Raw genomic sequence first — 9,453 nt, forward strand, 5'->3', positions numbered from 1 at the left:
TGCAATAAACTCTTATAATGCTTGAGTTAAGTCCAGCACTCTTTTGTTACTTCCAGCCCAGCACTGCATTTCCATGTCTTTAATTTCCAGTTATGCACTTCAATGTCTCTAATTTCCAGTCATGCACTTCAATTATCCTAATTTCTAGTCTTACACTTTAAATTACTTTAATTTTCAGCTTTGTACCTTCAATACCATCTTCATTTCCATTAGCCATAGAATAGTTTGAAGTCCTTGTTTAAAGGCAAAAAAGACCATTCGAAGGTGGTCATTCTAGACTTTCGTACAATCGCCAGATCCCTACAAATTTCTAACTGGATTATTGTTCGGATTTCTACTTTGGAACTACTGCAGTTCCCGGCATGCCCGCACACCACACCATTCATGCCCGCACACCACACCATTCCATTCCGCCATTCCACGCATTCTGGAGAGCCAAGCCGATTCCTCTTTCCGTGAGCCGAACACTCACAATTAGAAGAACTTGAATTGAAAAGCCATAGAAAAAATAACATTTCATTAAATATACAAAAGACATGTTTTTGTACAACCTGGAGTAAGATACAACAAAAATAGGTATCTGGTTGAGCACAGCAACAAAATTTTAGAAATTTTGACATAAAAATTATATTCGGGAAGATCTATGAGAATGAAAGCTTCATGAAGACTAAGATGTGCAGAGCTAAAATGTAGAGCACAAAAGCCGACCTGAGCAACATGAGCCTCTGCTGGCTCTCAGTTCGACCACCCATGTGATAAGGAAGTTTGTGACGAGGGTCAACGATGAAATCTGAGGAAAACGAACCCTTCTCAGAGTTGCTTCTTCCGAACCGGTTCCTAGCAGCATTCCCCTCAGCATTGTTGGTTTCGAACCTCTTGCACAGCCCATTTAATCTTTCCAGCTCCATCTCCTTCAGATGGATTTCACTGACCAGACCTTCTGCTTGGGCCTACATACAAGCAATGACAAAAATACAGGGGAAAAAATAAAAATATGTTTCTAAAAGATAAACCCTTTAATATACTTTTAAATCTAAACCAAAATTGGTTAGATTTGTAGCTCGGGCTCATTGGTTAAAGTAACTATTTTTAACCTGGCGCAAGCTAATAATGATCCAAATCATATTTGTGGACTATAGCTTGGGCCAAGGTGCAAGAAAGTTGGGCCCTTTAATGCGTTGGCTATGTAGCTAAATGTTTTGGCACATGTATGTTTTTAATGTTTAACAATAGGAATAAAAACTTGCATCTAATTTCTTGTGTTTAATGGATTGTATACAGATTTGATAATAATGAGAGGAGACCTCTCTATCAGGCCTTAGGACCTATTCGAAAATACTCGGAGTTGGGTTACGGTGTAATAGAATCAGTCGCAATCGGATAAATAATGTACCAGGTATTTTGCTTGTCTTACTCTTTATTATGCTCTGCTTAATAATTTTTCAGAACAAGGGTTCTTTTTTTTTTTTTGGTGTAAAGATTTTCGTGAGAAAGTTGGTATTATCATATCAGCTAATTCATATTATTATATTTTTTTTTGGAAAGATGCCTAAATCTTCGTAATAATTTCAAATATAAATAATGGATGTCTTCTTTTTCTTTTTGTCTTTTTTCAATTTTGTCTCGTGATGATGTTTTACTAGGTTACTTAAAATACAGTTGTTGCTATCATAATTGAATTCTCTCCTTTCTTCATGAATCATGATTTAATTGAACAAACTTGTGGTCTTTCCATAAACCATTTCTTTTTTTTTTTCTTTTCATTACTATGAAGTTTCATTCTCTCATTTCTTCATGAATCATCATTTAATTGAAAAACTTGTGGTTTTTCCATTAACTTTTTCTTTTCTTTTTTTCAATTATCATGTTTCAATGTATACTCTTTTCAATAATGCTTCTCTCGACTAGCTTTCATCTTTTTAATAGTGCTTGTCAATTTTATGTCAAAAACCTCATTTTCACCACACAAAGGTGATGTATGTGCACCATACACAAAGGTGATGCTTGTCAATTTTTATGTCAAAAACCTCATTTTCACCACACAAAGGTGATGTATGTGCACCATACACAAAGGTGATGCTTGTCAATTTTTATGTCAAAAACCTCATTTTCACCACACAAAGGTGATGTATGAGCACCATACACAAAGGCGATGCTTGTCAAATTTTATGTCAAAAACCTCATTTTCACCTCACAAAGGTGATGTATGTGCACCATCCAAATTTAAAATGACCTCAAATTTAGGATCATAATGTAAATATAGAAGTATGTATATTTGATCATAATTTCTAAAATTAAAAGGCAATACACACTTATATATCATGTAAATTTATAGCTATAACCAAAATGACATAATTATTTTCAGAGTTATAAGTCTTATCAGAAACTATACCAAGAGGAACAAAAAATGCAATTGAGATTTCAAAGTTAAAGTTGATCAAATCTTATCTATCGTCGACGATATGTTGGAAATACTTAATTGGAACACATGAATTGATAATTTTGCAGTTCAAAATGCGGAGACGATCACATTTATTTTAATATGAAGTTGAATTTTGATTTTCAAGATCAGGTTTGTTTTGTGTGTTTTCAACATTAATATATTGTGTTTATCATCTCATTTTAATGAAAATTTTGTACTCTTATAAATTTTTGGCACGTGTAAAATCTCAGGAAATAAATATTTATTCAGGAAAAAAATATATGTATGTATAAAAAATTTTGCATCTAAAAATTCGCCTAAAATCTCTCATAATTTTAGGAGGCTCAGGCGTGCTTGGCAGGACCCATTGACACTAGAGTTGAATTTTTGCTTCGGATGCTGAAGAGGGAAGCTTAGAAGTAACATGGTATGATGGTAGGCTGTACCAAAATGCTAGTTTGAATGAAAATCATGAAAAATTTCTTGATTGCCCACATTTAGTCACTTTTGAAGCTTTGATCATTTTATTCCATTCCAAACTACAAATTGAAACTGCTCCAGACAATATATTCAGACAAGTCCAAAACTGCCCATCTCAGATCAAATTCTATGACTCTATATATTCTTGCTTCATTCTAATAAGATGCATTTAGCATATTATACAGGCTGGAAACAGATCACTCTGTTCTGGAAGTTTTGGGCTCACCTCCATTGTTATTTTCGTAAAGGAAAATGAAAGATAAAACGAAACCCCTACCCTATTTTGGAAGTCAAAATGACTGCAACTTTAGATAGTTTAACGTCGGATCTAAGTGGGTCCTATGTTAAACCATCTAAAGGAAGAAAACATTTCCGTTCATGCAATAGGTGAGGATTTCAATTAGTATAGCGTGATTCTTTCGTAAAAGAAATATAATGACTGCCTTGATATCATTTATATATGCTCATTGGTGTCAATCGGCAAGTAATAGCAATTTTATTGAAATAGTATATTGGAGAATGAATCCTGCAGGGTTGGCCTAGCGGGTGAGAACTCGGGTCATGATGCTTCATAAAGCATCATGTCTCAAGTTCGAGTATCTGAATAAACGGTTTCTGTGGAAGTATCTATACGGGTTAAGTTGTAGTCAGATTGAGTTCTGTACTTGTCCGGTCCTGCCCGGTGCACGTAATTTGTGAGGTGTTGTGTGTACTTCGAAGTGAATTAATCTCACCTGTAAAGATTTAAAGATACCTCCTCTCTAAGAAAATAATAATAATAAATCCTGAGAATGACATTATCAGATACTTGCATACACAAATGATGGATATGTTAACCTACACTTTTATTAGAACTAAGACTATTGGGAAGTATATGAACAAAAGTCTATTTGCCAAAGTAATGATAATGTTCTTGAAATGACATTCATCAACTAATTTCTGAGGTGACATCTTGCCCACAGAATTGAAAAAATATCATTGCACCATATTAAGACTGCACTCTCAATTTAGCTGCCTACATGTTTTGGTAGCTAACTTTAGAACTTGATTCACAAAAAGTATGAAACTAATAACCTTCCAAATAGTTGATTGATATAAATCCTTTGAGCATGATTCAAAGTCTTGTATTCAATTCTTGGAATCAAAATCGTCTCCAATGAACCTTTTTCGAATTTCTGTTTGGTGGGTGAAGTTCATCGCCATCACTGATAACTTTCGTTACTATAATGGTGTGAAATGAATGAAATTTAAATTTTGTTGCTATCTACTTACAGGTCCATTTTACAGTAACAAAAGTTTCTTTTGATAGTTATGAATTTCACCCACTGAGTGAAACCATGAAAAAAAGCTCACTGGAGAAGATTTTGATCCCAATTCTTGAAGGGATTACGTCTCCACTCTACTTTTACCCGATAACCATTCCAACATTACCCCCAGAAATAAAATAAAAAATGGTAATGAACAAACTTATAATATGATAGATAATTAGAATCAAACAACTCAAATATCTATAAGCATAAATATAAATTGATACACAACTAAGATTTTGAAAGATTAGGGTTCAATTACCTTGCTCCTTCCTTCAATAAACCAAGCATACCAAAAATAACTTGATTGAACAATTTGAAGCTTTTCTCTCACTCAAATTCCATTGAAGTGTGGGAGTACATATTATCAACCATGTGACATTTCTTAACAAGAAAGGATTTAGAAAGTTCATCACCAATGGGTCAATTCAGCTATAACATGGCATGCTATAGCTTCATTGGGCAATGATGAAAAATAGTCTCACACTGCAAATAAGCCCTAGCCCTTTATTTCCCACATGAAAACCCCCCATGCACTGCCCCAAAAGTGGAATTTATAAAAGAGTTGGCAAAGCCTAGCAATCATCAGCTACTTTGCCACCAAGCTTCGCCAGGGTACTTAGCACTGTAACCACCAATCACTCTATGCTTACGACGCGTTGTGCGGATAAAGACATGAGGTGGCGCAATATGATTAATGCACACAATAGTCATCAATTGCATATAAAATGTTGACCAATGATCAGATACAAGAGTTGAGATTCTCTATTGTTACAGCTCGGACGGTCAAATCATTCACACGTGTGAACGATCATGACCGTCCACTGCAGTATAACACGGTACATCACACACGTGTTGTACTACATAGAATTCGAACCCCAAATAGAAACCCTACCAACATAATTAAGAGGTGAAACCTTTTCTGCCTCTGGTTTTCAATTGGGAAATGGGGTCTTCATTACAACTTATGAAGTGGACATCTCAGCAGATCATTTTGTCATTAGCCAAAAGACGTGTTTCACATGAATTTGAATACATTTTTTGGTTCATTTGTTAAAGAGTATATGTAATGCCTAGTTTGGAAAGAAGCTTTTATCCCACGCATTCAAAAGTATACTTGGTGCATAAAACTGCCATATTCTATCAAATTTTTTACAAATATGAGTTGTGTAAGATTGTCACCATTATAGCCCAATTGGACACCGACAATACTTTACTTATACATATACATGTATGGTTGTTAAAAAGGATTAGTCAATAATGAAAGCAAAGTTTTTCTTAGAAATAACAATACTTAAAAAATAGAAAAATAGAATCACAAATGTACCGTCTGTAATTACAAAATAAAAAAAAAGTGATAAATAAGAATAATAACTTCTTTTTTTGAAATAAATTAGTCAGTCCTCTCTGATTTCCTTATTTATCATTTTTCTAATTTTGCAATCAGAGACTATAAGCATTTATGATTGGACCATATCAAGAGTTAATATGATTTCCTTATTTATCACTTTTTTTAATTTTGTAATTAAAAACTATATGCATTTATGATCGGATCACATCAAGAGTCAATAGGATAACCTATCACATTAAAATTGACGTATGCAATGCTTTTTCATATATCATATATATATATATATATATATGTGGTTGCTAAAAAGATTCATTAATAAATGATAGCAAAGCTTCTTATACCGACAATATGGTTGCTAACAAAATTAATTAATAAATGATAGCAAAGCTTCTTATACCGACAATATGGATGCTAACAAGATTAATTAATAAATGATAGCAAAGTTTCTTATACCGACAATAGTCTATATATATATATATATATACACACACACACATCTATGTTTGTTGAAGAGATTAATTAATTATTAATAATAGCAAAGCTTCTCCTAAAAACTCATAAACAACTAACAAAGATAGACTTAGAAATGGTTTGAATAGACCAGAGTCTCTTACACTTATTGTATAACTTCAATAAATTTCAACCAGAACTTAAATTTTATGAGGCAATAAAACTTTTTAGTATCATGTGCAAATCATTGTAGACAGATAATTTGGTATATTTATCCAGCCAATATCCTTAAAATATTGATCAACTTTCAATAACAAATACCTTTAAAAAATAGTTGATAAGGAAAAGATGAGAGCTATTATTATATTTTCCACGTTTGTCCTTAATGATATATCATAATAACTATTATGTTAGCCAGCTACACTCGAATTAACCATAAAAATAGACATCTAAAATGCAATGATACGACTTTGAGTTGTATTCTTCACCACCGTACATTGCACAACATACTTCACCACTATACCTTGCACAATACCATTCTGAATCTATAAATCTATATCTATATCTATAAATATATATATATATAGATATGTATGCTATCCCAAAGTGAAGTTGCTCCATTCTTATTATTCTCAACTTCTCAAATGAAGCATAGTGCTACAGAGTTTCCCAGTGGGAAGAACACACCCCTTAACAGCATCAAAAATTGTGTCATACCAATCATAACCTTGATTCTCATCACCTCAATCCCCACCTATCTGCATAAAAACTCATATTCGTCGTTACTGTCTCTAGAGGTTCGTGACAATGGTACAAGCCCTTTCTATCAGGAGAGCAACGCGTTCTCGCCATTGCAGTCTCCCGGGGAACCTTCCAACAATTCTCTAGAGGTTCGTGACAATGGTACAATTCCTTTCTATCAGGAGAGCAACACGTTCTTGCCATTGCAGTCTCCTGGGGAAGCTTCCAACGATTCGAAGAGTATAAGCTTAGAGCACAAATGCAACATATTTAGCGGGAATTGGGTGCCATATCCGGAGGGATTACCTTACTACACGAATGAGACACAGTGTTCCATCGATGATCGACAGAATTGTCAGAAGTTCGGGAGGCCGGACACCTAGTTCTTGAAATGGAGGTGGCAACCAGATGAATGTGATCTACCTATGCTTGATGGAGTGCAGTTCTTGGAGCTGGTTAGAGGAAAGACTCTGGCATTTCTGGGAGACTCAGTAGGAAGGAACCAAATGCAATCATTAGTGTGTCTCTTGGCCAGTGTAAGTGCTCAATAAACTCATCATAGCATGTATAATGTATTCATTTGCTTTATTCATAAGTTTTTTGTATGCATGTGACACAGGTATTTAAAATCTTTATACCATATCCTACAGTGAAAAAATATATATATTATTTTATCTTTATATTTCTGTTAATAGTTTAAGTCGTCATCATCATCATTACCCTTTTATCCCTATGCATGAGATCAGTCAACTAAAATTTGTTTTTTCATTTTATTCTCTTACAATTTATCAGCCCTGATATTTAATTTTTTTTTTATAAATTTCTAATACTTCATCTCAAGTTGGTTCTGGATAGTCTTAAATAAATATTCTAATTAAATCTTTTATTAGAAGATTGGTTAGGTCATGTCTCCTTACAATCTTGACCTTTGTCTCCTCCTAACATCAGTATGATGTATAATTTTGTTGTATTAAAAAATAATTTGATTCTTCATAACAGCTCGTCTCTTCTAACCACTCTTTATAAAATAGAATAAAATAAAAACAAAACTGAAGTTCTAGCACATCATCTCATGTACATATGTCATGTCATATACAAGGAAAAGACTAAACTACCCATATACAAGGAAAAATAAAACAAAAAAATTCTCTAACATTTTGGAAAAGATCTGTTACTGCATTAGTAATCAATGTTTTAATGGTAGATGCACATGATTTCATGGAACAGAACCTAGTTTTCTAAGTTGTTTTACTTTCAAACATATAGTCACTCTTATCAAAAAAACTGAACTCAACTATATGTAATTTTTCAGTCAGCCACTCCCATAGATGTTTCTTATGTATCAGACACAAGATTCAGACGCTGGCTCTACGCCGATCACAATTTTACCATAGCAGCACTCTGGTCTCCACTCCTGGTCAAATCCCGTGAAGCCGACCCTAACGGTTTTTCCCAAGACAGCCTCATGAGCCTCTACTTAGATGAGGCTGATGAGGCGTGGACAACTCAGGTTGAGAAGGCCGATTTAGTGATCATCTCTGCCGGGCAATGGTTCTTTCGACCATTCATGTACTATGAGAATGGTAAAGTTGTGGGATGTCACTAGTGCCAGAAAGAGAATGTGACGGACCTTACATTTTACTACGGATATAAAATGGCTTTCCGTACAGCCTTTAGGGCGCTTCTAAACCTTCAGAACTTCACGGGACTGACATTTCTAAGGACATTCTCACCGTCACACTTTGAGAATGGGGACTGGAATAAAGGAGGGAATTGTGTGAGAACGAGGCCGTTTACGAAGCAAGAAATGAAGTTCGATGGGTACAGTTTGGAGTTGTACAAGACGCAGGTGGAGGAGCTAAGAGCAGCAGAAAAGGAAGGAAAAAAGAGGGGCCTCAGATTCAGGACGCTAGATACTAGTGAAGCAATGGTGCTAAGGCCAGATGGACATCCGAGTCATTATGGGCATTCGCCACAAGAGAATAAGACTATACCTGACTGTGTCCACTGGTGCATGCCGGGCCCGTCGACACGTGGAATGAATTTTTGCTTCAAATGTTGAAGATGGAAAGTGGAGGATCAATAGGGAAGCTTCAATGAATGCTCAGCAGAAATCAGATAGATTTCGGATGAGCAAATTAATTATTCCTTTTGTATTTAACTTGTGAAGGTGTAACTACATTGTTTTTATTTATACATATTTCAATGGTAAAAGTTAGATATTTTTGCATGATTCAATTTTTGAATGTAATTTTCTTCATTGACGATATAAGAGAACAAAGGAAGATGGATGATGACATACTACAAGAAACGTTCGTAGGAATGTGATTACATCTGCTGGTTTAGAGCAGAAAGTTGGATCGATAAATTGTCCGGTCAGATCATTGTTCTCTTTTTGTCAGTTGTTTTGATCCTGTCTACATTTGATTCTAAAGGACAACATTTTTACTGCTAAATAAAAATAACCGTTGGAAGGATGGTACTCTAGAGGTTGAATCAATTACGTAAACATGAACAAACTGTTAGGTGGAAGAGAGCAAATGGGAACAGCTCTAGTTTAAGTGGCAACATGTAACGACCAAAATCCGATGGTCCGAATCGCTAATCGGGCCCTTACCTGAACCCGAGATTAACTAAAAACGTTACCGTCATTTCTTATTTCAATACATAATTTACGTGTCATCCCAGGATTTATAAATAAT

General features: G+C 34.6%; 1 long non-coding RNA gene and 1 pseudogene across 2 annotated transcripts; one reads left to right on the forward strand and one right to left on the reverse strand.

Moving 5' to 3' along the window:
* Positions 1-500: 500 nt before the first annotated feature.
* On the reverse strand, positions 501-5,160 carry LOC132316050 (uncharacterized). 2 transcript variants are annotated; one of them, XR_009483902.1, is made up of 2 exons: positions 4,472-5,160; positions 501-950 (listed from the first exon to the last, which is right to left on the reverse strand). It is a non-coding gene; the product is annotated as an uncharacterized LOC132316050 (long non-coding RNA). The 2 variants fall into 2 exon arrangements; XR_009483901.1 differs by lacking the exon at positions 501-950 and adding an exon at positions 2,001-3,636.
* Positions 5,161-6,416: 1,256 nt separating this feature from the next.
* LOC132316051 (protein trichome birefringence-like 19) lies at positions 6,417-9,135 on the forward strand (annotated as a pseudogene).
* The last annotated feature ends 318 nt before the right edge of the window (positions 9,136-9,453 follow it).

Source organism: Cornus florida, unplaced genomic scaffold (genome assembly GCF_030987335.1).
Source record: "Cornus florida cultivar Cherokee Brave unplaced genomic scaffold, ASM3098733v1 CherokeeBrave_3.0.0_Hap2_Chr07, whole genome shotgun sequence".
NCBI lineage: Eukaryota > Viridiplantae > Streptophyta > Magnoliopsida > Cornales > Cornaceae > Cornus > Cornus florida.